This window comes from Sphaeramia orbicularis, chromosome 22 (genome assembly GCF_902148855.1).
Source record: "Sphaeramia orbicularis chromosome 22, fSphaOr1.1, whole genome shotgun sequence".
Classification (NCBI taxonomy): Eukaryota; Metazoa; Chordata; class Actinopteri; order Kurtiformes; family Apogonidae; genus Sphaeramia; species Sphaeramia orbicularis.
Window position 1 is genome coordinate 15,852,796 of NC_043978.1, and position 24,141 is coordinate 15,876,936.

Below are 24,141 nucleotides of genomic sequence, written 5' to 3' on the forward strand. Positions count from 1 at the left end.
CATCGAGAATTTCACCGCGGTTTATCGTTATACCGGTAATCATGACATAAAATACAAGTATAGATTGAAAGACATAAAATAACTGTACAAAAAAAAAAGCTACAGTACATGCGAGTAGCGGGGTTTGTTGTGCCTGGCACCACTTGTTGATTAGTTGATAAATTTAAAAAAAAAAAACTGAAATTGGTGAAAAACATCCTCAAATATCTTGCATCTTGCTTGTTTGGTTAGATATTCAGTTTGATGTCATATAGGTGGAAACTCCCATGGAGTTTGACAAATGATAGTGGATGGAGACATATGTTTTCATGCTGTTAATCATGTATTTTGTTAAAAAAAAAAGTCACTGTCCTCATCTTTTTTTAGTTTTATCAACACCTACATGATCAGTGACTTGAATGTTGAAAAATATCAGTGAAAAATGCAAAATGCAGAGGATTATAGTATAATAAATGGAGATAAATCACTTGGGAAAGATAAAAAAAATTTTGGAGTCACAGAAATAAGTTTAGGTTTTTTAAGAAGCCGCGATCAACACATTACTTAATCATCAATGCACTTGCCAATCAGATAGATAGATAGATAGATAGATAGATAGATAGATAGATAGATAGATAGATAGATAGATAGATAGATAGATAGATAGATAGATAGATAGATTCTAAATACATGAATGGAGTTAAGAGATGTAGTCACAAGCTTTTTTCAACAGTTTTCATTGGTTAAATGTCTCTAAATCCATCAGGGCCATGTAAAGACTGTTCAATACAATTGTTTTATGACCAAAAATGGACTTACAAGGTTTCCACCTGACAGTGACGATATGCTGTACATCCATGTAACCAGAAGAGCATCAAATAAAAGCTCAACAAAATTAATTTTTGTGAAAAAAGAACAGAACTCAAACAAAAAGGTGACACCTCTCATAGTATGCATTTTGTCACTGTTGGGTGGAAACCTCTTATGTCCAAAACGATTATTTTTCAGGAAACTGGAAAAACTGTGTATATTCTAAGTAAATGAAAGGGGTTAAGAGATGTCATCACAAGCTGTTTTCAACACTTTTCATTGGTTAAATATTTCCAAAACTGTCAAGCCAACATAAAGACTGACCAATAGAATTGTTTTATGACCAAAAAAAAGACCAAAAATAGACTTACGAGGTTTCCGCCTGACAGTGACGATATGCTCTACATCCATGTAACCAGAAGAACATCAACTAAAAGCTCAACAAAACCAACTTTTGGAAAACAGAACTCAAACAAAAAGGTAACACTTCTCACAATATGCATATTGTTGCTGTCGGGTGGAAACCTCTTATGTCCAAAACTGTTATTTTTCAGGAAACTGGAAAAATCATGTATATTCTAAATAGATTAACGGAGTTAAGAGATGTCATCACAAGCTGTTTTCAACACTTTTCACTGGTTAAATATTTCTAAAACTGTCAGGCTAACATGAAGACTGACCAATAGAATTGTTTTATGACCGAAAATGGACTTAAGAGGTTTCCGCCTGACAGTGACTGTATGCTATGCATCCATGTAACCAGAAGAACGTCAACTAAAAGCTCAACAAAACTAATTTAAAAAATTCCAAATTTTGCAAAAGAGTTTTTTTGTTCATATTTTGATGCACAGGAAATTGTTTTTTGGCACTGGTTTGAGAGAAACTGGAATTTAAATGGCTGTTTGTTGTGTGCTGTGTTTTTCAGCGTGTGGGATTGATATTGTGCATTGTCCTTTAGTTCTGGATATTCTGCCAACACTTGTGTCTGGTACTGGGTACTTATTTTACAGTCCTTTATCCATTTTTGTCAGACACGACTCTGACTGGGACGCTGACTGCGACTTGCAACACCCATAGAAGATATTCAATGACTTTTTTTTAATAATTTCTGACACAGGAAACATTTATCTCCTGTGACTGTTCGGTGCATCTTCCCAGATATTATGTTAAAGTTAAGAGGAGTTTAAAATATTCCTCAGTCCAAAGACATCACGGCCATTTGAGATGGAAAACAGAAACAGGACATTCTGCATCTTCTACTGTTTTACCATGTCCTCTCCAAACTAATGCAGATATTTTACGAAATTGATTTTTTTTCCATTTCTATCCCTTGTCCCACAGGTACTTGACATTTTAAGTAATAAAAACTTATATTTTTAAAACCTCTTTCCAAATTGCAGATTTTGCTCCAGTTTGTGTGTATCAGTAGTCACTTTTCCATTGGACATCTGCGCAAAACTTTACCGATATTTACTAAATGTCGAAAAAACAGAAGTGCGTAATGTCGGTTTTTCCATTAAATCACAAATGCGATGATTTGTTTATTTATTATCGCAAGATGACACAAAGAGTCACTTCATAAACATGGCAACAAATATAAATATGGTGTTGATTTACAGATATATTCATTATTATTATTATGTATTACCCCTCTATCTCGTACTAAATTAAAAAAGAATTCCGTTTCCTGGTGTGTCCACACATACCGCACCATGTTTCTTTTAAACTTTTCTTCTTCACTTGTTGTAACTTCCGTCAACATCTGGGTTTTTTATGGGTGGAAAAAGGTCTTTCCATTGCAGTTTTGTGAGATATACCAATTGCGATATGCCGAAAAACCACCTCTTGCTAGCGCAAAAACTTTTGAGTTTGGGCGAAATTGTCGTTTTTTTCCATTAGGTGAATTTTTATGTGCAAGTTATATTCGCGTAATTTCACTGTAAGCCTAGACTTTGTATTTACTAAAAGGCTTTAATTACAATGTACTTAAATAATTTCAGTTTTGTTACATTACTATAAAATGTTAAGTATATTCTACTAATTTGTAGGCATAGTCGAAAGTACGAAAAGTTTAAGTTGAATGGATTTAAATCACTAAGTTTAAGCCATGACCACACCTTTTTATCTCTCCATTGCATTGTGGGTATTGGGCATGTTGTTGGAAATGTGTTATTTTTCTGTGCAGGGGGGTTGTGATGTTAGTGTTAATTTTTACTTGATGCGTGAATTGGCCTTTTTGTGTTTGTTTTTGTATTTCTGTAGAGCTGTACCATGAGTGAGAGCCATGCGCCCAACAACAGCTTTACTGTTTATCTATGATTGTTTTAGTACAATGTGAAATTTAAGCCTTACCAAATTAAAAGCACTGTCTGTACTGGCTGATTACATTGAGCTAACTTTGTCTTAACTTCCAACCGCGCTACAATATATTAGTGATGGGACTTTTGGCTTTTTGAAGGAAGCCGTTCACTGAAAAGAGCCGTTCAAAAGACTGGCTCTGTTATGTTTTTTGCATTATTTTGAAACACCAATGTTTTAATGACTAAATAGGCTACATGTGATGATTGACATTACATTTTAAAGGTGTTTAATTGGCACGGCAGTAAATATTATCTTACCGTAAAAAAAGAATAGTTAGTTGAAATGTGTGGGCTAAATCCATGACATGAGAGGTGACATTAGGCAAATGATGGAATGTGACCAAAAAACATCACGGTACATTATGTGGACTAGTCTGTAGCCTAAAAATGAAGAAGAAAATAAAACATTTTCTTATGAAATAACATCTTATTCTCCTGAAAACAAGAATAATAAATGTGTGTAAACATACGGAAAAAATTACACAAAACAACAGTGATTAATCACTGCAATTAATTCAATTCAATTCAGTTTTATTTGTATAGCCCAATATCACAACAAGGTTATCTCAAAGGGCTTTACAGAGTCAGTTGGATGTAAACAACAAACAATTACAGTACTTAGATACCTAAAAAACTGTAGTGCAAATAAAATACTTCATGTAACATTGCAAAATACCTGATATCTCTAATGTAAATATCCAAATGATACCATATCAGGAGTTCTCTCACTTCTACTCTGTATATAAAGCCAGTGCCTCCCCAGTGATGCAAAATTGACAGGCAATCAGACACTCCCTCCCTAAAACAAACAAACAAAAAAAAATTAACGGCTCTTCACAAAGACTCGGTTCCGATTCGTTCATGAACATCACATCAGTAGAGCTAACTTTGTCTTAACTTCCAAACGCGCTACAATATATTAAGCTGAATAATTTTCTAAAGCAATTTATATTGCATTCCGTTTAATTTAAAACTATTTGGAATTGAGTACAATGAACTGATGATATTAAGTCTAATGATTATATAAAGCACTTGACATTGCAACAAATTTTAAGTTAAATCCACTTGGCATTTAGTGTGTTGTTCTGAAAATAGCAATTCCATTCAAATCAAGCATTTAACTTTAATACACTCAAGTTTTCATTACTCATTACTTAAATTTTTTAAGGCAACGAGTTACCTAAGATTTTTTAAGGAAACTCAACTTATCCGGTCTTACAGTGTTGAGGGTCAATGGAAACGTGACTAGTGTGAACACACAAGCACATTTTGCTCATATTTATTGTTCCTGTTTATTCCAAATGCACTTTAAGGGAACACACATAATATATACAGGGTGACACAAAAAAATTGGAACTTTTTAATAATCCAATATACTGGCACAAGGAACAAATGATTAAATTTTGGTGGTGATCGAGGGGGGGGGGGGGCACTGATCTGCCTTGGCGGAGGTCTGCGCTCTCAGAGTGCTTTTCTAGTTGGATTGTTAAAAAGTTCCCGTTTTTTGTGTCACCCTGTATTTACATATTTTGCGACTTTTATCAACTTCTCCTCACATTTTCTTGTTATTCTATGGAAACACATCCACTGATCCCCTTATTTCCTCTCATGCGAACTCAGATTCAAACTTGCTAATCTTACTCTTGATACTTTTCTGCCCAGTTTGCAGATCATCGACAACACCATCTGTGAATTGCATGCTCAATTTAACATCGTACAAGTGTCTACGAATACTGTCCAATCTTTTATTTGTACACTGATTTGGACTAAAGACTTAAAGCTGCCCTGCTGTTGTTGAATCATGTTTGGGTTTTTTTGTCCAACTTTAGCATGCTAACAGTGACCTAGCTATCATCCCTCACCAGATCTGGAAGCCTTCAGGGGCATGTCAACAAGATTATCTAAAACCTCATCGGTAGGGGGGACTTCACTAAGTCACTTGTCGTACAACCGAGCCCATGGGTCTGACTGTACTGATTTAATAGCGTAGTGAACTTTCCAAAGCTGTCATTCCAGGTAAAGTCGAGGTTTATATCAGACTGGGTTTCGTCTCGCGCAATATACATCAAACAACACGAGGAAAAGCGATAGTGTGTCAGTACCCAGAGCTGCTGCCATGTATTCACAGATAAACTTATGTTGACTCTTGGGTGTGTAGTCTGTCTAATTATCCAGTCCAAGCCAACTTTATTTGTAAAGCACTTTAAAAACAACCACAGTGGACCAAAGAGCTGTACAGAAAATAAATAAAACCAAAATAACAGAGTAAAATACACAAATAGATTCAAAAGAAATAAAAATACAGAAGAATCATTATATTTGTTCACTATTTGATACTTCAGTGTGACATGTCCGACTGTGAAAATTACCTTTTAAATTGACATAATCTCCATATTGTCGCTGTCGGGCGGAAACCTCATAAGTCCATTTTTGGTCTTTTTTTTTTTTTTTTTTCCATAAAACAATTCTATTGGTCAGCCTTTATGTTGGTCTGATGGTTTTAGAAATATTTACCCTATGAAAAGTGTTGAAAACAGCTTGTGACTACATCTCTTAACTCCATTAATTTACTTAAAATATACACAGTTTTTCCAGTTTCCTGAAAAATAATTGTTTTGGACATAAGAGGTTTCCACCCGACAGTGACAATTTGCATATTGCGAGAAATGTCACCTTTTTGTTTGAGTTCTGTTTTTTTTTTTTCTCCCAAAAATTGGTTTTGTTGAGCTTTTAGTTAACATTTTTCTGGTTACATGGATGTATAGCATATTGTCACTGTCAGGCGGAAACCTCGTAAGTCCAGTTTTGTTTTTTGGTTGTATTTTTTTTTTGTCATAAAACGATTATGTTGGTCAGTCTTTATGTTGGCCTGATGGTTTTAGAAATATTTACCCTATGAAAAGTGTTGAAAACAGCTTTGACTACATCTCTTAACTCCATTCATTTGTTTAGAACATACATCATTTTTTCAGTTGAAAAATAATTTGGACATAAGAGGTTTCCACCCGACTGTTGATATTCATATTACGAGAAGCGTCACCTTTTTGTTTGAGTTCTGTTTTTTTTTTTTTCTCCCAAAAATTTGGTTTTGTTGAGCTTTTAGTTGTTGTTCTTCTGGTTACATGGATGGATAGCATATTGTCACTGGCAGGCGGAAACCTTGTAAGTCCATTTTTGGGGGGTTTTCTTTGTTTTTTTCCCCATAAAACAATTCTATTGGTCAGTCTTCACATTGACCTTATGGTTTTAGAAATATTTACCCTATGAAAGTGTTGAAAACAGCTTGTGACTACATCTCTTAACTCCATTCATTTACTTAGAATATACACAGTTTTTCCAATTTCTTGAAAAATAACCATTGTGGACATAAGAGGTTTCCACCCGACAGTGACAATATGCATATTGCGAGAAGTGTCACCTTTTTGTTTGAGTTCTGTTTTTTTTTTTTCTCAAAAAATTGTTTTTGTTGAGCTTTTAGTTGATGTTCTTCTGGTTACATGGATGTATAACATGTTGTCACTGTCAGGCGAAAACCTCATAAGTCCATTTTTGTTTTTTTTTTGGTTTTTTTTGTCATAAAATGATTCTTTTGGTCAGTCTTCACATTGGCCTGATGGATTTAGAAATATTTACCCTATGAAAAGTGTTGAAAACTGCTTGTGACTATGTCTCTTAACTCCATTCATTTACTTAGAACATACATGGTTTTTCCAGTTTCCTGAAAAATAACCATTTTGGACATAAGAGGTTTCCACCCGACAGTGACAATATGCATATTGCGAGAAGTGTCACCTTTTTGTTTGTTTTCCAAAAATTGGTTCTGTTGGGCTTCTCCTTGATGTTCTTCTGGTTACATGGATATACAGCATATTGTTGCTGTCAAGCGGAAACCTCTTAAGTCCATTTTTGGTCTTTTTTTTTTTTTTTTTTTTAATCATAAAATGATTCATTGGTAACACAGGAACAGGGGTTTGATACTAGTGCTCATAATGAAACCGTGGCCTTAAGTCCAGCCCCCAAACTATAGATTTCTCTGTTTTATTGAAGTTTGACCAATGATGGAAATTAGCCTCAGCTATAATATTGCATATTGGCCCATATTGTATTGTATTGTATTGTATTGTATTTTATTTTATTTTATTTTATTTTATTTTATTTTATTTATTTATTTATTTTTTCAAAAAAGACTGCATATTAATAAACACAATACGTGCCACTATGCAAGATTATAGCTAAGGCTAATTTCCATCTTTAGTCCTTACATTTTTTCCATTTCATTTCATTTTATTTATTTGTTTAGACAGGGACAGTGCACAATATACATTAACCTTAAAACAGACATTAATAAAAACTAAAATATACAAAAAAAAAACTATATAACATGCATTTCTATAACTCCATCTATGTAAAAATTCATTCACATCCAACCATTCACTCTTATTCGTCCCACTGCAGTCTGTCACACACACTCTAAGCATGTTTACATTACATTGTGGCTACAGGTTTGTTTAGTTCAGGGGTCTCAAACATGCAGCCCGGGGGCCAGATGTGGCCCGCCAAAGGTTCCAGTCCGGCCCGTGGGATGAATTACCAAAATCCAAAAACTCCACTGTCAAGGCTGTGGAACTCATTTTAGTTCAGCTTCCACATACAGACCAATATGACCTACCATAAAATAATAACAGCAGAATAACCTACAAAAAATAATGACTCCATATTTTCTTCTCGGTTTGATGTGGGAAAAAATTATATTACATTATGACTATAAATAATGACAACTTCACATTTTTCTCTTTGTTTTAGAACAAAAAATACCATTAAATTATGAAAATATGTACATTTACAAACTATCCTGTAACAATAAAATGTGAATAACCTGAACAAATACGAACAACCTGAAATGTCTAAAGAAAATTAAGCACAATTTGAACTATTTTCTTACTGTTACTAAGTGTTTAAGTGTCTGTGTAGATCCGATCCATAATGAACATATAAAAATGATAAGTTGAGGCAGAATATTGTTACAATTGCACTTAGTTTTCTTCAGAAATTTCAGTTTTTTCAGGTTATTCACATCTTTTTTGTTTGGATAGTTTATAAAAGTAAGTATTTTCATAATTGAATGGGTTTTTTGCACTAAAACAAAGACAACAATTTGGAGTGTGTGATTATTTATAGGTTATGCTGCTATTATTTTACTGGTCCGGCCCACTTAAGATCAAATCAGGCTGAATGTGGCCCCTGAAAGAAAATGAGAGAATATCTGTATATAAAACAACTAGGGATGTAACGATATGAAAATTTCATATCACGGTTATTGTGACCAAAATTATCACGGTTATCATTATTATCATGGTATTGTTGAAATTGTGCTCAGTGAAGGCAGGTTTGACAGTTTGAACCTTGAGTTTGAAAACATCATGACTTTTGTTTTATCTGCATTTAAAACCAGTCTTAAGTCATGAAAATTTTATTGGACAGTATTAAAAGCAAGTTGTAGCTGGGTAAGAGCTTGGACAGGAGTGGAAGCAGAAGTGTACATGACTGTATCATCAGCATAAAAATGAAATTTTGCGTTTGATATATTGTGATTGATGTTATTAATGTAAATTATGAATAAAAGTGGCCCCAGGACTGACCCTTGTGGCACACCTTTTGTCAAGGTGAGTAAACTGGAAGTACAGCCATCTACCTGCACACTCAGCTTCCTGTCTGTCAGGTAATTTTTAAACCAGCCAACCGCATTGTGCTCAAAATGTTCAAAAAGTATTAATACACACACTGAAATAATTTAACCAAGTTGTATTTTGAAAAACAAAAAACAAAAAACAACAAATAAAATAATTGGCACAATGTACTTTCTGTTGGCAGAAACATTCAAATATTAACCCTTAGTGGTCTGAGCCTATTTTGTCCATTTTTCAGTCGTTTTGATTTTGCCTTTATATACTATATAAACAAATGTTTACTATACCCATGTTTGGGATCTTTTTTTTTTTTTCAGCACAACTTCATCTATCTCATTTGCCTATTATTTTTCACTTTAACCTACTATAAAAACATAAAAGGACAGAAAATACAAAAAATATATAAAATTCAATTTAAAAAATGTATATTGCATAGATAACACACAGATGCTTAACGAACCTTTTCAAAGACTTTAAAAGTGAATATTCGTTCCAAATATTAGGTATATAAAATTAAAATTGTAATAAATTAAAACTATATTCAAATATTTGACATAAAAGCAGATCTTTACATAGGGTTTTCTCCCCTACAAGTGTGGTAATCAAACACGGTTATCATGATAATTAGAATGTAAACGATAACACTGGGTTACAAAAAAAGGTTTTTTGCAAGTTGTCTAGGTTTTTTCAACTGAATTAGGACCATTTTGCACCGCTAAATCCAAAAATGACATCTGTTTTTCTCAGGGTTTTTTTTGCTAATTTGATTTTGAAAAATTTGATCTTCTCACAAAAATTGATTAAATTTTTGTGACTTTATCAGTTGATTTTTTTATATAGTTCTCACCCAAAATAGGTTTTAAGAGAAAAAAAATTTTCTAACAGGATTCCTGTTAGGTACAATGGTGTATTCACCGCAGATGTAGCAGAATACATCAGGCTTATTTTTGCAAGATCTTCTAGTCGAAGCCATTTCATTCACCTGTCATATTAAAAAAACCATTAATCATAAATTGGCAAAAGTAAAATCTTCAGAACTTGTTTATAGCAAGAAATATGAAAGAATTTTGTATCATATGATGTGAAAATGCCCATAAATGTAAGCAAAAATGTTAAAAAGCCAATATGTAGCATAGTTCAGAAAGTTGACCTGATTGAGCAAAATTAATGTGATTTTTGGATTCAGCACACCAAAATTATCCTAAATCAGCTCCAAAAACTTAAACAATACATTTGTTGTTGACCAGTGTAATACTAACCATCTGCACTTTTACCGTGGTTTTTCGTTATACCGGTAATCATGACATCGCTGAACACAACATAGTGCCTGTAAACCAGTACAATCCAGTATACTCATTCAACAGACAATTAAAACACAATATACATTTATGCTACATTGTACACTACATACATATATACATACAGGGGTTGGACAAAATAATGGAAACACCTTAAAAAATCAACAAAATATAATTTAATATGGTGTAGGTCCGCCTTTTGTGGCAATTACAGCCTCAATTCTCCGAGGTATTGATTCATACAACTTGTGAATTGTTTCCAAAGGAATTTTAAGCCATTCTTCAGTTAGAATACCCTCCAACTCTTTTAGAGACGATGGCGGTGGAAATCGACGTCTTACTTGAATCTCTAAAACTGACCATAAATGCTCAATAATGTTGAGGTCTGGGGACTGTGCCGGCCATACGAGATGCTCAACTTCATTAGAATGTTCCTCATGCCATTCTTTAACAATTCTAGCTGTATGGATTGGGGCATTATCATCTTGAGGTGAAGGTGTTTCCATTATTTTGTCCAACCCCTGTACAAGATTAAAGCTGTAGAGTAACTGTCCACTGTAGTGACCACTGTGCATGAAAGGGTTAAAATCATTTTAGGTCATTTCAGTCTAAAGTGGGTCAGACCAGTAAAATACTATTATAATAACCTATAAATAATGAAAACTGTAAATTTGTCTCTTTGTTTTAGTGTAAAAAGTAAAATTACACAAAAATGTTCACATTTAAAGACTAGTCTTGTACAAAAAATGTGAATATCTGAAAAGTCTTAAGAAAAGTATGTGGAATTCTAATAATATTCTCCCTGTTTTTTAATGTTTTGTGTATTTGTAGATCCACTGTGATGTCTAAGTTGTGATTCACATGTATAAATGATAAACTAAGGTGTAATATTGTTAACATTGCACTTATTTTACGAAAGAATTTTCAGGTTGTTCATATTTCTTCATGTTATGTTCAAGTACAATTCGTAGATGTAAACATGTTCACCACAGAACTAACTTTTTTCACTCAAAAGTTCTTATCCTGTTATTTATATTATTTTACTGGTCCGGCCCACTTTAGATCATATTAGGCTGAATGTGGCCCCTGAACTAAAATGAGTTTGACACCTTTTTTAAGCCATTCTTCAGTTAGAATACCCTCCAACTCTTTTAGAGACGATGGCGGTGGAAATCGACGTCTTACTTGAATCTCTAAAACTGACCATAAATGCTCAATAATGTTGAGGTCTGGGGACTGTGCCGGCCATACGAGATGCTCAACTTCATTAGAATGTTCCTCATGCCATTCTTTAACAATTCTAGCTGTATGGACTGGGGCATTATCATCTTGAGGTGAAGGTGTTTCCATTATTTTGTCCAACCGCTGTATATATTACATTCCACATCACAACACAGTCTTTATTTGCGTTTATCTAGTGTTTTGGGGGTTTTTTTGCGCTCCAATATAAACCTGTTCCCACTCTCATGTTTTTTTAATGTGGCTTTACACCCAAAAAAACGCACCTATTTCTGTTAACATGATATCATTAATAAAATATATGATGAGTTATTTGCTACCCCCTGACGAGGCGCAATTCAGACAGGATCAAAAATAGTCTCTTGACGTTTCCCAGCATACACATCTTTCCCAAAATTAGGTCCCACGGCGTCTCAGTGGAAGAACTATTCTACATTGGCTCTCATCTTCCTCTCCCGCCGTCCTCTTCCTCTCAATTGTCTCGTTTTTGTCACAGAGCTCAGTAGAGAGCCCAGACTCCGGACATGCATTTACACATCTCAAGCTTTTTTTTTTTTTTTTTCTCCCAATTCTCTTCCCTCTCCCTCCCTCCCCCTCCGCCGCCTCCACCTCCGCCTCCTCTCCTTCCTCCTCGCTCGGCTGGCTTGACTCTTCCATCTTTTCTCTCCCCCTAATCAATCAGCATCAACTCCTGCCAGGCCTCCTCAGTGGGTAAATGACCTTACATCTCTCACAGTCCTGTCAGAACTCCCCACCCCTTAGCTACACGTGCGTGGACGCGCACTCACCCACATTAACACACACTTACACACCTCCAGAGGGGCTCTCTGCTCAATGCCAGGGACCAACATCTCCTCCTAATGTTACCGTTGACAGGCCAGGGCTCCCAGACATTTCCCCCTCTTTTTTTTTTTTTTATTTTTATTTTTTTGTAGCGCAGGATTTTGTTAGGTGTTTATCCCAGGGCTTGAAAGGCTCAGTGCCACTCAGTGAAAGAGGGATATATAGAGAAAGACAGATGGAGAGATAGGGTGAGAGAGCAGGTGAAATCAAGAGGAAACAGAAAATGATAAAAATGAGGTAGGAAAAAAAAACAAGAGAGAGAGAGAGAGACCACCCGCCTTCAAAATTGCCCGCAAAAAAAAAAAAACAAAAAACACCTAGACTTGAACAAACTCGGCCAAATTGTTGTTGTGTTTTATGGTTTTCCTACTCCAGTTTGTATGTACCAGTACTCGCTTTTCCATTAGAAATCCCGATATTTACTAAATGTTAAAAAACACAAGTGCATAATGTCGGTTTTTCCATTAAATCACAAATGCAATGATTTGTTTTTTTATTATCGTGAGATGACATGAGAAGTCATTCCATAAACATGGCAACGAACGTAAATATGGTGTTGATTTACAGATATATTCATTATTCTTATATATTACCCCTCTATCCTGTACTAAATTAAAACATGATTCAGTTTCCTGGTGTGTCCACACATACCGCACCATGTTTCTTTTAAACTCTTCTTCTTTGCTTGTTGTAACTTCCGTCAACATCTGCGTTTTTTATTCACGTGTCTCTAGTTGCGGAAAAATGTCTTTCCTTTGCAGTTTTATGAGATATACCAATTGCAACACCCCAGACAAAACCACCTCTTGCCAGCTCAAAAATTTTGAGTTTGGGCGAAATTGTCGTTTTTTTCCATTATGTGAATTTCACCCTCTTTTATTTCTTTTTTTCATAGCGCAGGATTTTGTTAGGTGTTTATCCCAGGGCTTGAAAGGCTCAGTGCCACTCAGTGAAAGAGGGATATATAGAGAAAGACAGATGGAGAGATAGGGTGAGAGAGCAGGTGAAATCAAGAGGAAACAGAAAATGATAAAAATGAGGTAGAAAAAAAAACAAGAGAGAGAGAGAGACCACCCGCCTTCAAAACTGCCCACAAAAAATAAGAAAAAAACACCCCACGTTCTTATACTTGAACAAACTTGACCAAATTGTTGTTGTGTTTTATGGTTTTCCTACTCCAGTTTGTATGTACCAGTACTCGCTTTTCCATTAGAAATCCCGATATTTACTAAATGTTAAAAAACACAAGTGCATAATGTCGGTTTTTCCATTAAATCACAAATGCAATGATTTGTTTTTTTATTATCGTGAGATGACATGAGAAGTCATTCCATAAACATGGCAACGAACGTAAATATGGTGTTGATTTACAGATATATTCATTATTCTTATATATTACCCCTCTATCCTGTACTAAATTAAAACATGATTCAGTTTCCTGGTGTGTCCACACATACCGCACCATGTTTCTTTTAAACTCTTCTTCTTTGCTTGTTGTAACCTCCGTCAACATCTGCGTTTTTTATTCACGGGTCTCTAGTTGCGGAAAAAGGTCTTTCCGTTGCAGTTTTGTGAGATATACCAATTGCAACACCCCAGACAAAACCACATCTTGCCAGCGCAAAAATTTTGAGTTTGGGCGAAATTGTCGTTTTTTTCCATTATGTGAATTTCACCCTCTTTTTTTTTTCTTTTTTTTTATAGCGCAGGATTTTGTTAGGTGTTTATCCCAGGGCTTGAAAGGCTCAGTGCCACTCAGTGAAAGAGGGATATATAGAGAAAGACAGATGGAGAGATAGGGTGAGAGAGCAGGTGAAATCAAGAGGAAACAGAAAATTATAAAAATGAGGTAGAAAAAAAACCCAAGAGAGAGAGAGAGAGACCACCCGCCTTCAAAATTGCCCGTAAAAAATAAGAAAAAAACACCCCACGTTCTTATACTTGAACAAACTTGACCAAATTGTTGTTGTGTTTTATGGTTTTCCTACTCCAGTTTGTATGTACCAGTACTCGCTTTTCCATTAGAAATCCCGATATTTACTAAATGTTAAAAAACACAAGTGCATAATGTCGGTTTTTCCATTAAATCACAAATGCAATGATTTGTTCATTTATTATCGCGAGATGACACAAAGAGTCACTCCATAAACATGGCAACGAATGTAAATATGGTGTTGATTTACAGATATATTCATTATTCTTATATATTACCCCTCTATCCTGTACTAAATTAAAACATGATTCAGTTTCCTGGTGTGTCCACACATACCGCACCATGTTTCTTTTAAACTCTTCTTCTTTGCTTGTTGTAACTTCCGTCAACATCTGAGTTTTTTATTCACGGGTCTCTAGTTGCGGAAAAAGGTCTTTCCATCGCAGTTTTGTGAGATATACCAATTGCAACACCCCAGATAAAACCACCTCTTGCCAGCGCAAAAATTTTGAGTTTGGGCAAAATTGTCATTTTTTTTCCATTATGTGAATTTCACCCTCTTTTATTTATTTATTTTTTTCATAGCGCAGGATTTTGTTAGGTGTTTATCCCAGGGCTTGAAAGGCTCAGTGCCACTCAGTGAAAGAGGGATATATAGAGAAAGACAGATGGAGAGATAGGGTGAGAGAGCAGGTGAAATCAAGAGGAAACAGAAAATGATAAAAATGAGGTAGGAAAAAAAAACAAGAGAGAGAGAGAGAGACCACCCGCCTTCAAAATTGCCCGCAAAAAAAAAAAACAAAAAACACCTAGACTTGAACAAACTCGGCCAAATTGTTGTTGTGTTTTATGGTTTTCCTACTCCAGTTTGTATGTACCAGTACTCGCTTTTCCATTAGAAATCCCGATATTTACTAAATGTTAAAAAACACAAGTGCATAATGTCGGTTTTTCCATAAAATCACAAATGCAATGATTTGTTTTTTATTATCGTGAGATGACATGAGAAGTCATTCCATAAACATGGCAACGAACGTAAATATGGTGTTGATTTACAGATATATTCATTATTCTTATATATTACCCCTCTATCCTGTACTAAATTAAAACATGATTCAGTTTCCTGGTGTGTCCACACATACCGCACCATGTTTCTTTTAAACTCTTCTTCTTTGCTTGTTGTAACTTCCGTCAACATCTGCGTTTTTTATTCACGGGTCTCTAGTTGCGGAAAAATGTCTTTCCTTTGCAGTTTTATGAGATATACCAATTGCAACACCCCAGACAAAACCACCTCTTGCCAGCTCAAAAATTTTGAGTTTGGGCGAAATTGTCGTTTTTTTCCATTATGTGAATTTCACCCTCTTTTATTTCTTTTTTTCATAGCGCAGGATTTTGTTAGGTGTTTATCCCAGGGCTTGAAAGGCTCAGTGCCACTCAGTGAAAGAGGGATATATAGAGAAAGACAGATGGAGAGATAGGGTGAGAGAGCAGGTGAAATCAAGAGGAAACAGAAAATGATAAAAATGAGGTAGGAAAAAAAAACGAGAGAGAGAGAGAGACCACCCGCCTTCAAAATTGCCCGTAAAAAAAAAAAAAAAAAAACACCCCACGTTCTTATACTTGAACAAACTTGGCCAAATTGTTGTTGTGTTTTATGGTTTTCCTTCCTGTTGCCTCACTCTATCGACCGTTCAGCGCAAATGGCAAACAGGTGGACAGTAATTCCTCTGCGAGACTTTTTGTTTATCGAACCTGAGCCAAAAGCTGGCGATCAGGCTTCGCACAAACGCAACACACGGCCAATACACACAGCGGCCTCCTTGTAATAATAAATGATTTCATCATGTATAGGGATTTAATGGATGAGCAGTCCTTGTTGTACAAGCGTGTGTGGCTTCATAAAACCGTCCAACCCGCTCCGAAACAAAACTGCTGATGCCGTTGTTTGTTCTCACCTTGTTTACGTTGAGGTAAATTGCTTTGTTCTGCTGAAAACTTTTTAAGATGACAAATGGGAGCAGGAATGATTTTCTCCCCAAGGGCTTTTCCTGCTCGTACACCCCTCACTGTCACATTTTGTAATGCTATGTTCGACAAGAAAATGAAACACTGGCTAATTGGATAATTTACTTAATAAGCTCATTCAGGACAGCACATTTACTCTCTATCCGCTGTAACCTGAAAGCTCGTCTTATTAAGAAGCGCTTTACGTCTCCTGTTAAATCACGTGTCGCTTTTCCTGACTCTACCTCTGACTTCTCTAAAAATACCCTAAATCTTTTATCCCTCACCGTTTGCTGTCATCTCTCTGTCATTCTTGATTTTTCGGAGGACACTGGGATCTTTATGAAATGTGCATCTGTTTATTCCGGTTTTGGGGTCATACGATTATGTGTTTTTTTTCTAGGACAACCTCGTTAACGTCGATGATTCAAAGAGTATTTCAGAGAGCTCCCTGTGGAATCACCAGTGAAGTCTTAGCTGAATCATCAAAAAGGCATTTTTAAATTCAGATGTGTCATTGTCCACAGCAGCAGAGTGTGGAATAAAAGAAAATTTAGATTTGAGGACAGCCTCAGGCGTATGTCGCGGCGACCGTGCAGTGGTTAGCACGTTCGGGTTTGAACTTTCGGGCCGTTGGGGGCTTTTCCGTGTGGAGTTTGGGTGCATTTTCTCTAAGTCGCCATGCAGTTTAACCCATAAAAACCCAAACATCCACCGTTGACCCAAACCATCTACTGACCTAAACTGTCTAATATCTGTAGATCCACTAATCCTATCAAAACATGTAAATAATTGGTGTAAAATACTAGGCCTGTAACTGTACACGTACCAAACCGAACCGTTTCAGTACACACCTGTTCGGTTCGGTACACAGCTGTAACGAAATGGCCCAGTATGATGAGAAAAAGAAAAAGGAATGAAAGACATCGTTTGATGCGGAACTTTAAATCCACGCAAGTTCCACACGGACATATGGAAGGACGCACACATTGACCCGAAATATGAAATAGCAGCTGATATAAGGTTAAAAAAAACAACACATATGATGTGAACCTGGAAGGAAGAGACTGAAGACCCTCCACCATCAGTCCAGTCCAGTTTGGATCAGTTCAGGTTCAGATGAAAGACAACAACGAGGAAAGAGACGTTAATAAGACGGATGTTGTTTGGCCCCTAGGAACTACGGTAGTTCTAAAACACTGACACTAGCTCTGTCTGTCTGTCTGTCTGTTTATCACACACACTGTATAACAGAGGAATAAATAGAACGTTGAAAGTATGTAAAGTTTCACTTTCGTTTCACAACAGCGTTCGTTACGTTAGTTATGAACCACACCCCCAGGTATATAACGTGCACCCCCCCTACCCCCCAGCTCCGACAAAAAAAAAAAAAAAATCCCCCAGGCACACAGGCACACACAAATACACACAGTGTCCTAAACAGTTTGTTCTCTGTCCTAAAATAAATAATTTGGTTCATTGTGTTGTCAGTGTTTCTATTCAGTTTGTTTCAACAGAATACCAGTTTACCCTCTTGTTAATGTTGCACTTCATATGGAATTTTTATTATTTATTTATTATTTCTTTATTTGTATTATTTATTATGTATTTGTTATTTTTGTGCAGAATGTGAACTGACAGAACTGTGATTACATTTTTCTTGTTTGTTCAGAACTACCTTTCAGAGAAAAGTGCAATACTACTGTTTAAAATACATTTAATAATATTAATAATTTATTTTATTTTCTATTTGATTTGTAGCAGCAGAATTATATTATTCCTGTTTTTCTATATTCTATTGTCTCCAAAAATTGGAGGAAAAATGTTAAAAAATTCATAAATGCATTAATAGACATTTTGAGGGGTTTTCTTTCTTCCCGTACCAAACTGAAAAAAAATGAACCGTGGCTTTGAAAACCGAAAACGTACCGAACCGAAAATTTTGTGTACCGTTACAGGCCTATAAAATACAGTTTGTCATCTTTTCATGGTCATCAGATATGACCCATTTGGACGTTCAGAGGCTCCATAGTTACCATGGAAACACCTTTATCTTCTGCAACATTGATTCACCAATAAAGCCCATGTAGTTTGATAAATGACAGTGGATGTAGACACTTGGTTTATGTTCAGTTAAGTTAGATTGAACTGAAAACGTTACTTTTTTTTCCCCTCAGTTTTCTCTGTTTTGATATAATAACCCTGAACTTTACTCTGAGCTTTTATGAACATCTACATGATGAGTGAATTAAATATAGGAAAATACCTGATTTTCACTGAAAAAACACAAAATACCGAAGATAATATTATAATAAATGGATGGTTAAATATACAGAAACATTCATTTGGGAACTGACACAAATGTAACACTGGGTCCTTATGGGTTAAAAGATCATTTTACAAGTCAAGAAAATCACAGTTTATGGTAAAACTGTTAAATCATTATTCTTTAGCCTCATACCATAATTGCCATAATTGCATAATGTGGTGTTGGTGTATCATGTGTGACACTAGATGCAGTCCATTCAGCTGTTTCACACAAACTAAATTCACTCATGGTCAACAGATGTGACCCATTTGGATGTTCTAAGGCTCTGTAGTTACCGTGGAAACAATGTCATCTTCTACAACATTGATTCACCAGTAAAACCCATGGAGTTGGATCAATGACAGTAGATGGAGACGCTGTATTATGTTCAATTAATGGTTTATTTTGCCGAGGAAGTCCCTTTTTTGTCAGTTTTTTCTATTTCTATATAATATCCTTCAACTTTAATCTGAGTATATATAAACATCTGCATGGTCAGTGAATTAAACAGAGGAAAATGCCTGATTTTCACTGAAAAAATGCAAAATACAGTAGATAATATTACAATAAATGGTGATAAATTACCCATGGAGTTGGATCAATGACAGTGGATGAAGACGCTTAGTTTACGTTCAATTAATGATTTATTTTGCTGAAAAAGTCCCTTTTTTTGTCAGTTTTTTTCTGTTTCTGATATAATAACCTTAACTTTAATCTGAGTTTATATGAACATCTGCATGATCAGTGAATTAAACAGAGGAAAATACCTGATTTTCACATTTAGTTTCCATTCAGTTAATGATAGATTTTGCTGAAAAGTCACTTCTCTGTTTCTAATTCAGATTCAGAATATTTTATTTATCCCACTCGGGCAGTTCATTTGCAGTTTACCACAGACATCAGCCTACATCCAAAGTGCAATGTGACAGAGTCTGGTTTCAACCAACTCAATATGTAAAGTGTCATGAGATAACTTTTATTATGATTTGGTGCTATATTAATAAAATTTGATTGATTGATTGATTAACTGTTTGAAAAACATAAATAAATATATCACTGAAAGCAAATATGAATAAACGCACATAAATAATCAATAAATACCAGTGCAGACTAAAAGACCCTATTGGTTCTGCTAACATTAAAAACAATCTAACAAAAAAAAAAAAAAAACCTCATCTAAAATGGCTGTTGCCACTGTTTAAAAGCGTGATAGCTGAAGGAATAAAACATTTTGAATATCTTTTAGTTCTTCTGTGAGATGCTAATATAATGACCTTTGGATTTACTCTGATCTTTTATAATAATAATAATAATAATAATAATAACATAATAACTTTCATTTATATAGCACTTTTAAAAACTGAGTTTACAAAGTGCTTTGACAGACAAAACAGAAGGGCACAACGGCAGGATACAACTGAAAAAAAAAAAAAACAATACGCAAACAAAGAGACTAAAACACAGAAAACAGCACAACACAATAAAAGAGATGTGGACGGCAAACTGGAAAACATGACATTCCAAATAAATTGGAACATACCGAAGTAGAGAGGGCAGAGATTACATAACATGATGCTGTCAAATCAATATAAAAATGAAGGAATGGAATAAAACAGTGTCATGTATATCAGTATAAATGAAGAATCAAAACAGTATTCAAACATTAAAAAATTTATGAACATCTACATGATCAGTAAATGAAATATAGGAAAAAACAGGATTTTTCCTGAAACAATGCATAACACAGAAGGTAAGATTACAAAAAATCGTTATAAATCACTTCAGAAAGGTTAAATTTAGAGGAAAAAATCATATGGAGACTGCCACAAAAGTAGTAATGGGTCTTAATGGGTTCAAAGAAAGCTATTATTATTATTATTATTATTATTATTATTATCAACACCAACAGATATATTTCATTTTTTCATCCCATCTGTACGGTGGCCCAGAGGTGCAACAGCCCAGAAAAATTATCCACTATAAGAACAAAAAGACAACAGCCCAATAAATTATCCACTATAAGAAAAAAAAAGACAACAGCCCAATAAATTATCCACTATAAGAACAAAAAGACAACAGCCCAATAAATTATCCACTATAAGAAAAAAAAGACAACAGCCCAAAAAATGATCCACTCAAAGAAAAAAAAAACAACAGCCCAAAAAAATTATCCACTATAAGAAAAAAAGACAACAGCCCAAAAAATCATCCACTATAAGAAAAAAAAGACAACAGCCCAAAAAAAATAATCCACTAAATTAAAACAAAGAGAACAGCCCAAAAAATTATCCACTATAAGAAAAAAAGAGAACAGCCCAAAAAATCATCCACTATAAGAAAAAAAAGACAACAGCCCCCAAAAAATAATCCACTATAATTTAAAAAAAGACAACAGCCCAAAAAATTATCCACTATTTATTTTTAAATTAACTTTATTTTTAGTGCACCGACTTCCACTTTCAGTGGGTTACTTCGTTAGCATTAGCCACATTTACTCAGGGCCTTAAAAATTTTCAGCCAGTGCTTTTATTTTTTCTGGTGGCCTTAATTTTATAGCAAGAGACTTTTCGGGTAAACAGCGCCCCCGTGATTGAAAAGGTGGATGATGTTTTTTTTTGTTTTGTTTTCATTGTGGATAATTTTGTGGGCTCTTGTCTTTTTATTCTTGTAGTGGATAATTTTTTGGGCTGTTGTCTTTTTTTTCTTATAGTGGATAATTTTTTGGGCTGTTGTATTTTTTTTTTTTTCTTATAGTGGATAATTTTTTGGGCTGTTCTCTTTTTTTTTCTTATAGTGGATAATTTTTTGGACTGTTTGCTTTTTTTTTCTTATAGTGGGTAATTTTTTGGCCTGTTCTCTTTTTTTTCTCATAGTAGATACATTTTTTGGACTGTTCTCTTTTTTTTCTCATAGTAGATACATTTTTTGGACTGTTCTCTTTTTTTTCTTATAGTGGATAATTTTTTGGACTGTTTGCTTTTTTTTCTTATAGTGGGTAATTTTTTGGCCTGTTCTCTTTTTTTCTCATAGTAGATACATTTTTTGGACTGTTCTCTTTTTTTTCTCATAGTAGATACATTTTTTGGACTGTTCTCTTTTTTTTCTTATAGTGGATAATTTTTTGGGCTGTTCTCTTTTTTTTTCTTATAGTGGATAATTTTTTGGACTGTTTGCTTTTTTTTCTTATAGTGGGTAATTTTTTGGCCTGTTCTCTTTTTTTTCTCATAGTAGATACATTTTTTGGACTGTTCTCTTTTTTTTCTCATAGTAGATACATTTTTTGGACTGTTCTCTTTTTTTTCTTATAGTGGATAATTTTTTGGACTGTTTGCTTTTTTTTCTTATAGTGGGTAATTTTTTGGCCTGTTCTCTTTTTTTTCTCATAGTAGATACATTTTTTGGACTGTTCTCTTTTTTTTCTCATAGTAGATACATTTTTTGGACTGTTCTCTTTTTTTTCTTATAGTGGATAATTTTTTGGGCTGTTCTCTTTTTTTTTCTTATAGTGGATAATTTTTTGGACTGTTTGCTTTTTTTTCTTATAGTGGGTAATTTTTTGGCCTGTTCTCTTTTTTTTCTCATAGTAGATACATTTTTTGGACTGTTCTCTTTTTTTTCTCATAGTAGATACATTTTTTGGACTGTTCTCTTTTTTTTCTTATAGTGAATAATTTTTTGGGCTGTTGTTTTTTTTTTTTTTTCTTATAGTGGATAATTTTTTGGGCTGTTCTCTTTTTTTTCTTATAGTGGATAATTTTTTGGACTGTTCTCTTTTTTTTCTCATAGTAGATACATTTTTTGGACTGTTCTCTTTTTTTTTCTTATAGTGGATAATTTTTTGGACTGTTCTCTTTTTTTTCTCATAGTAGATACATTTTTTGGACTGTTCTCTTTTTTTTCTTATAGTGAATAATTTTTTGGGCTGTTGTATTTTTTTTTTTCTTATAGTGGATAATTTTTTGGGCTGTTCTCTTTTTTTTCTTATAGTGGATAATTTTTTGGACTGTTCTCTTTTTTTTCTCATAGTAGATACATTTTTTGGACTGTTCTCTTTTTTTTCTTATAGTGGATAATTTTTTGGGCTGTTCTCTTTTTTTTCTTATAATGGATAATTTTTTGTTTTACTCTCTTTTTTTTCTCATATGGATATTTTTTTGGGCCATTCCATCTCTGGGCCACCACACATCTGAATTGTGCCATCAGTTCTGTATTGTAAGTCGAGGTTATGGCAGTTATTGGTAAAGACAATACAGCACCACTCAGTATCTGTCATGGACTCGGGGGACGTTTACCCTCACAGGTTTCTAATGAAAAAGTCCGCCTCAGAGAAAGCTGCAGATTAGTCTGGCACCCATACAGGCTGATCTACTGGACTGACATCAGTTAGAGCCAATCACAATCCTGTACCTGATATGGGGCGGGGCAGATGTGGTAGCCAGTACTGTCTACTTCCTGTTCACACTTGCTCTGATTGGCTGTAAGTCTGTCCAGTTGCATCCAGAGACATTTAGGTTTGAGCTTGTTTTTTTTTTTTTGTTATTAGTTTTTTGTTGCCAAGTCAACAACACATCCATGTATTTTAGTACTCAAGATGGTCTCAGGGATCCCGGAGCCTATCGCATATCATTAGCCTCATAGCATAATTGCCTATGTCATATTTTCGTCAGGTCATAGCCAATGATGAACAGTGAAGCAGCAGTGTTAAGGGAGTAAAGTTAAGCAGGTATCATAACTGGGCCGAAAATATGACTTTGAAAATATGAGGTTAATGATGATACCTATACCTATGACATATACAAATAAACAGACATTCACACCTACAGGCATTTTATATTAACTATTAACCTATTAAAGTGCATGTCTGTGGGCGGTGGGAGGAAGCCAGAGAACCTGGAGAGAACTCAAGAACAAAATATGCTGATTAAAATGACAAAAAAAGAGTGTCATGGATGTTTTTGAGATTTCAAACCTCTGCCCAGAACCCACCAAGCCTGGTATCTACTGGGAACTGTACCCTTGTTAGTTCTCTGAGAGGTATGTGTATATATACAGGGTGGGGAAGCAAAATTTACAATGAACATTTAGTTGTTTTTTCTCAGCAGGCACTACGTCAATTGTTTTGAAACCAAACATATATTGATGTCATAATCATACCTAACACTATTATCCATACCTTTTCAGAAACTTTTGCCCATATGAGTAATCAGGAAAGCAAACGTCAAAGAGTGTGTGATTTGCTGAATGCACTCGTCACACCAAAGGAGATTTCAAAAATAGTCGGAGTGTCCATAAAGACTGTTTATAATGGAAAGAAGAGAATGACTATGAGCAAAACTATTACGACAAAGTCTGGAAGATACTATTAAAGAAGAATGGGAGAAGTTGTCACCCGAATATTTGAGGAACACTTGCGCAAGTTTCAGGAAGCGTGTGAAGGCAGTTATTGAGAAAGAAGGAGGACACATAGAATAAAAACATTTTCTATTATGTCAATTTTCTTGTGGCAAATAAATTCTCATGACTTTCAATAAACTAATTGGTCATACACTGTCTTTCAATCCCTGCCTCAAAATATTGTAAATTTTGCTTCCCCACCGTGTATATATATGTAGTTTAATGATCACAGAATAAAAAGTTATAATAAAGTGATAAACATAATAGTAGTCACTTTTCCATT

At 34.6% G+C, this 24,141-nt stretch overlaps 1 protein-coding gene and 1 long non-coding RNA gene across 4 annotated transcripts in view; both read left to right on the plus strand.

Moving 5' to 3' along the window:
• The window catches only part of slc4a11 (solute carrier family 4 member 11), a 403,848-nt gene that overhangs the window by 264,773 nt on the left and 114,934 nt on the right, over window positions 1-24,141 (plus strand). The window lies entirely within an intron of this gene.
• On the plus strand, window positions 1,418-23,538 carry LOC115413712 (uncharacterized). Its single transcript, XR_003934508.1, has 4 exons — window positions 1,418-1,521; window positions 4,318-4,324; window positions 9,968-9,971; window positions 23,527-23,538. It is a non-coding gene; the product is annotated as an uncharacterized LOC115413712 (long non-coding RNA).